General features: G+C 41.4%; 1 long non-coding RNA gene across 1 annotated transcript in view; it reads right to left on the bottom strand.

The window, feature by feature from the left end:
• Positions 1-3,742: 3,742 nt before the first annotated feature.
• LOC147032392 (uncharacterized) overlaps positions 3,743-6,838 on the bottom strand; it is a 5,010-nt gene continuing 1,914 nt past the window's right edge. The window contains exon 3 of the long non-coding RNA XR_015055147.1: positions 3,743-4,247. This is a non-coding gene — a long non-coding RNA (uncharacterized LOC147032392). The remainder of the gene's footprint in view (positions 4,248-6,838) is intronic.

Genomic DNA, 6,838 nt, shown 5'->3' with positions numbered 1-6,838 from the left:
CAAATTATTTCACAAAGGCACAGGCTGAACGACATAAATATAATATAACCAAAAATATTAACATGAAAAATGCTTTTAAATTAAAAAATTATCCAAGCCCGACTGACGCGAATGACTTGGTGAGATTAAGCGATTTATCACAATATATATCCTTAAATAAAACGGCTGTGTATTCCAAAGATACAGAAGTGTTGATATTATCTCCAGGTCATACAGAATTCACAGTTCGAATTAAAATAAATTTTTATTAAGAAGGGCGTATCGTTTGTATGAGAATAGAACAATGGGGGTATGATATGAATGATTTAGGGTATAATTGGTCATTTAAAATTAACCTCGAAGACCTGGACCAATTAAATCAGTCTCGTAAGGAAGAATATTATCCACTTGGTATCGAGAATGAGTTTTGTGGGTCCACGATTAGTAAACAACAAATAAAAGAATTTAATAAGGGTAAATATAATAATGGTTTTGCCCTTGTTTATCTCATGAAAACAGAAAAAACAGGATTATATATAATAAGTAAGGAAATACAAAATGATTTAACTATGGGAAGATGGGGAGGTGTTTCGTGCCATAATATTATTCTAACATATATTTCTAATACATAAATGACAGCAAGAAGGCTTCAAGAAAATTATCATTTCTGTGTCCAAGCATACCTTCAAGAAAAGGGTATTCGGTATTTTAATAAATATGTTCTACAACATAAGAATGAGGTATTTTCAATAAAAGATTGGCATTATGCTGATGTTGATAAACCGACAACTTTAGATTTAATTAGAATGTTAAATAATGAAAAAATTATAAAGTTAAGAAAAGGTAAGGCTCTTTTAGAAATTCAAAATAAATTTTATTGGTTTCCTGTTGTAAAAAAAATTATTTTCGATGCAGGAATAACAAGAAATCCTGATGAATATATGTATAATATTCTATGGGGTGTAAACGATTCAAGGATAGTAAGGGATGAGGAAGGAGTTGAAGAAGAGAGGGAAGAGGAGGAAAATGAGAAGAGAGAGAAGGAGGAGAGGGAGAAGAAAGAGAAGGAGGAAAGAGAGAAGAGAGAGAGGGAGGAGAGGGAGAAGAAAGAGGAGGAAAAAGAGAAGAGAGAGAGGGAGAAGAAAGAGGAGGAAAAAGAGAAGAGAGAGAGGGAGGAGAGGGAGGAAAGAGCGAGACAAAATAAATATCAAAATATGGAAACCAGTGAGATTCAAAAAAGATTGGTGGTATTACAGAAAATAACTCAACCCACCGAGGAGGAAAACAAAGAATTGACAAGTCTATTTGCAATATTTTCTTCAAGACTATTGACATCGTCAAGCTATTCATTTTGATTCAAGTTTTTTCTTAAATAAATGGAGGAGAGAGTGAAGGCATTTCTTAGGATTCTTTATGTTTTAAAAATTAAGATTCAAATGTGCATGTTGGAAACTAAAAAGGTTTTTGCACTCTGCAGGACTTTTTCACATAAATAAATGAGTTATTGTCTCAAATGTAAAAAGAAAACTAATACTTAAAATATTTCATATATTAAAAGTAAAAATAACAGGGTTATCCAAAAAGGTATATGTTCGGTGTGTGGTTCAAAAAAAAAATCAATTTATCTCCAAACACAAACTCGGAGGAGATATACAAAAGTTTTTATCAGGAAGTAAATTTACAACTACTGGAATACCAGGGGAATTACATCTTCCAGGGTATTCTTTCTGTGGTCCAGGCACAAACTTGGATAAAAGATTAGATGAGGCAGACAATCCTAAATCCTGGAGTCAGCCTATCAATAGAGTTGATGAAGTGTGCATGAGACACGATATTGATTATGGGAATACCACAACGTTGGAAGAAAAGCATGAAGCCGATAGAGAAATGTTGTATAATTTGTCTCTGATACAAAATCCAACCTTGAGAGAAAAAGTTGATCGGTTCATTGTGAAGAAGATGATCAGTGCTAAATTGAAACTTGGACTTGGAAATTCAAAAAACTTGTAAGCTCTCATGATGCCATTAAGACTGAAGAGCAATTAGCTGATGAATTACATAAACCAATATTCACAAAGTTTCAGAGAAGGAAAGTTTATTCCAAGGAAGTAGATTATATCTGGTCTGCTGATTTGATTGAACTCAATAATGATAAGGGGTACAAGTATGCTTTAACCGTTATTGATTTGAGGAGTAGATATGTGTGGGTTGTCCCTTTAAAAAACAAAACAGGTAATACTCTTATGTTAGCTTTTCAACAGATATTTAATAAAAGTAAGAGAAAACCTAAAAAATTGTGGACTGATGAGGGTTAAGAGTTTTATAACAAGACATTTATGAATTTTCTAAAAAATAACAGTATTACATTATACAGTACCTTTAATGAAGGGAAGGCAGTTGTTGAATGTTTTAATCGTACCTTAAAAGAGAGACTATATAAAAATTTCACACAACTCGGTTCACAACAATGGTCATCTTTTATTCAGGATATTGTGGATAAGTATAATGACACGATTCACACGGCAACAAATATGAAACCATCAGAAACATTTACAAAATTAAAATATGAAAAAGAGATTAATGTCAGAAAACCTAAGTTCAAAGTTGGTGATATCGTAAGAATATATAGGTGGAAATCTCATTTTGAAAAAGGTTATACGAAAAGATGGACCAACGAGCTTTTTAAAATTGTTGATGTAATAGATACGGTTCCTTGGACTTATAAGATATATGATTTGGAAGGGGAAGAGATTTTAGGTTCATTTTATTCACAGGAATTACAAAAGACAAAGATAAATTGAAATTTTTTGATTCCGCCCCTTTTTGACTCGACCCACACAAGCCCCACCCACACAAACCCCGCCCACACAAGCCCCACACAAACCCCACCACACACAAGCTCCAATAAATTGAAATTTTTTGACTCCGCCCCTTTTTGACTCCACCCACACAAGCCCCACCCACACAAACCCCACACAAACCCCACCACACACAAACCCCACACAAGCTCCACACAAGCTCCACACAAGCTCCACACAAGCTCCACACAAGCTCCACACACACACAAGCTCCACCCATATTCACATAATTAGTGATTAGTTCATTAGTTCCCCCACACACACAACATGTTTATTTAATTAAAAAATTATCCACCCATCCACACAAGCTCCACTCATCCACCCATCCACCCATCTCTCCACCCATCCATTGATCCACACAAACCTCATCCACATTCGCCCCTCCCACATAAGCTCCACCCACATAAACCCCTGCCCACATAAACCCTGCCCACATCAACCCCTCCCACATAAGTCCTGTCGACACAAGCTCCACACAAAAACTCCACACACATAAACCCTGTCCACATAAACCCCTCCCACACAAGCTCCACCCACATAAACCCCGCCCACACACATCCCGACCACACAAGCCCCACCGAAGCCCCGCCCACATAAGCCCCACCCACATAAACCCCTCCCACACAAGCCCCACCCACATAAACCCCGCCCACACACACCCCGCCCACACAAGCCCCACCGAAGCCCCGCCCACACAAGCTCCACCCACATAAACCCCTCCCACACAAGCCCCACCCACACAAGCCCCACCCACACCCCGCCCACACAAGCCCCACCGAAGCCCCGCCCACACAAGCCCCTCCCACACAAGCCCCACCCCCCTCATCCCCCCTGTGCGCCCCCCCACCTTTGACCCACCACCTCCCTCATCCCACCCCCACCCTTCCCCACACACACACATGGGGAGGGGAGGGATGGGATGAGGGGGTGATGGGTCATTGGGGGGGCGCACCTACCCTCCCTTCATGTTTTGATCCTCTTCTTGTAATTCAGAATCAAGTAATTGTATACAAAACAAATATAATTTATTAATATTGAAAATATTAAATATTCATTTGCGAGAATGTATAATCTTTCCCAGCAATCTTCTCCAGATGTCTTGTGATTTCGAAACTCAGACACCATATTCTGTTTTGAAACAAAAAGTGGATAATAATTACATGGTAATATGAGTAAGCCTCGTTGACCACTGAATTAACACACCAGGAGGCCGACTCAGCCTGTCATCCTTTCAAGGTCAATAAAATTAATTCCAGTGTAATGACAAAACCGCGTTCAAACTAATGATGCAACCAACATTAGACGACATTCTAAAGAGAGAGTGATATTAATAATAATTCAGAAATATTTACCTCCAGAAAATCATGTGTTGTCCAAGATTGCTTCAACAGCTGATGTTGTGCGATAGTGCTGAAAAAAAAAAAAAAATAAGTCAAGGGTATAGATCAGGGATCGGGAACGTTTTTGACTCAGAGAGCCATTAAAGCAAAATATTTGGAAATCTATTTCAGTGAGAGCCATATAATATATTTTAAGACTGAATTCAACTAAATGTGAGTATAATAAGCCTCTGAATTTATTCTTTTAAATCATGTTGTTATAATACTCACCATTAATGGGACTTCTGGTGCTGCATGGATTTGCTGATGGCTTTGTAGTCTGGTTGGTACTTGGTGAGGTTAAGCTTCATGCAAGCGTTGAGGCTTTCATCCGTTAGACGTGATCGTAGGTTGGACTTGATGTTTTTAAGATGTGAGAATGACTGCTCACATGCATACGTAGATCCAAACAAGGTCAATACAGCAATACTCACACGCTGCAGTGTGAGGTACGTGACAGGAAGCGCGTTCCATGTTTTGATAATCAGCTCGTCTTCGGGTTGAAGTTTTTTCATTTCTGTCCACATGTGCTTGCTCGCCAACTCTGCTTTCTGTCGTGCGATTCTTTCCAAATCTTCATTCAGTGACTTGAACTTATTCACCCACATGTCTGAGGCCTTCAGGTCAGCCACTTCTGCTTCAAAATCTCTGACGGAGACACCAGGAATGTAACTCAGGTCGGCTGTGTTCAGTGAACACTCGTTTGGATGGATGATGAACTTAAAAAGACGAGTGTGCTCACGAAATTCTCCAAAGCGTGCTTTGAATGACTGTAGGAGACTGGATGTGAAGCCAGCTAACTGGTGGAGATCAAAGTTTTGAGTGGGCTCACTTGCTGTGCATGCATCTTTAAATTGTCTCAGTTTTTCAAAATGTAGTAAACGACCTGTTTCAAGATCCATGATAAAGAGCTCCAGCTTGTTTTCAAAAGCAAACACGGCTTGTTGAAGGGATAACACTGTATTTCCAATGCCTTGCATTTTCACGTTGAGCTCGTTCAGATGTTCAGTCATATCCACGAGATAGTAAAACTTGAGGAGCCACTCAGTTTCGGCTAGCTCAGGATGCTCAATCCCTTTCATTTCAAGGAAAGTCCGGATTTCGTTCAGGCAAGCCGCAAAACGGCTAAGCACCTTCCCTCTTGACAACCAACGCACATTGCTGTGCAAAAGCAGACCGTGATAGTTATTTCCAACTTCATCCAGCAGTGTTTTAAACTGGCGAGCATTTAAGGCTCGGGCAACAATAAAGTTGATCACACAAATGAGCAGCGACATCACTTCGCCAAGCTGCCCATCACACATCTGAGCACAAAGTGCCTCCTGGTGTAGAATGCAATGGAAACTTAGGATGGGTCTATTTTCATGTTCACGGAGAAGCGCCACAAATCCTTTGTTTTTCCCCACCAAACACGGAGCACCATCAGTACACACCGAGATAAGTTTATCCATTCGTAGATTTTTTTCTTGAGCGAACTCCATGAAAGACTTGAATAAATACTCACCTCTTGTGGACCCTTTTATTGGCAGAACAGCAAGACTTTCTTCGCGCATTGTATCACCAGCAGCATATCTTGCAATCACACTGAACTGCGACAAATGGCTTACGTCTGTTGACTCATCCAAAGCCAGGGAAAAGAACGGCGCTGTATTTATGTCCTTCACTTGCGTTTCCTCCACTTGGTTTGCCATCATGATGGTACGATCATGAACAGTTCTTGCCGACAGAGGCATGTCTTGTATCCGTTTGATTATCTTGTCTTTGTTCGGAAGATCATCAAAAAGTTCATTAGCGACATCCAGCATGAACGTTTTAGCATACTCGCCATCTGTGAATGGTTTTCCGTTCCTCACTATTGCTAAAGATCCAGCAAAGCTGGCGGAATTATAGTCACCTTGCCGGGTCCATACGCGGAGTTTCTGCTGGCTGGCTTGCACCCTGCTCAGTAGCTCTTGGCACGCTTTCTTTCTGCTGTCTCCCACAGGGTATTTTGATGCAAAGGTAGCATGGCGCGTGTCGAAGTGCCGCTTTATATTCGACCGTTTCATCGATGCAATTTTGTCATTGCAAATTAGACACACCACAGAACCTGCTCTCTCCACAAAGGCGAATTATTCGGCCCATTCGTCCTGAAATGTACGATACTCCTCATCTTTTTTTCTTTTCGCCATCTTCTTCGTCGAAGGGTTAGCTTTGAGCAAATTAGAGAGAGGGAGATGTTGACCCAAGTGAGTCTGGCTGGCCTGCGCACGGGCTGACATACTCGAGAGGTGCTGCGCGGCCGGCCGACTCTGGGATGCTGTCGCCTCAGCGGTGGCGCGTGATTGGTCGAGATGAATTCCGTGACGCGTCTCGGCGGCGGCACGTCATTGGAGGAACGGAAATCACGAGTCGCCTCAGCGGTGGCGCGTGATTGGTCGAGATGAATTCCGTGACGCGTCTCGGCGGCGGCACGTCATTGGAGGAACCGAAATCATGAGTCGCCTCAGCGGTGGCGCGTGATTGGTCGAGATGAATTCCGTGACGCGTCTCGGCGGCGGCACGTCATTGGAGGAACCGAAATCATGAGTCGCCTCAGCGGTGGCGCGTGATTGGTCGAGATGAATTCCGTGACGCGTCTCG

This window comes from Eptatretus burgeri, chromosome 2, assembly GCF_056783735.1.
Source record: "Eptatretus burgeri isolate ZD-2024b chromosome 2, Ebu_testis_v1, whole genome shotgun sequence".
Classification (NCBI taxonomy): domain Eukaryota; kingdom Metazoa; phylum Chordata; class Myxini; order Myxiniformes; family Myxinidae; genus Eptatretus; species Eptatretus burgeri.
Note: the sequence above shows the minus strand (reverse complement) of the source record. Positions and strands in the feature narration are given on the sequence as shown.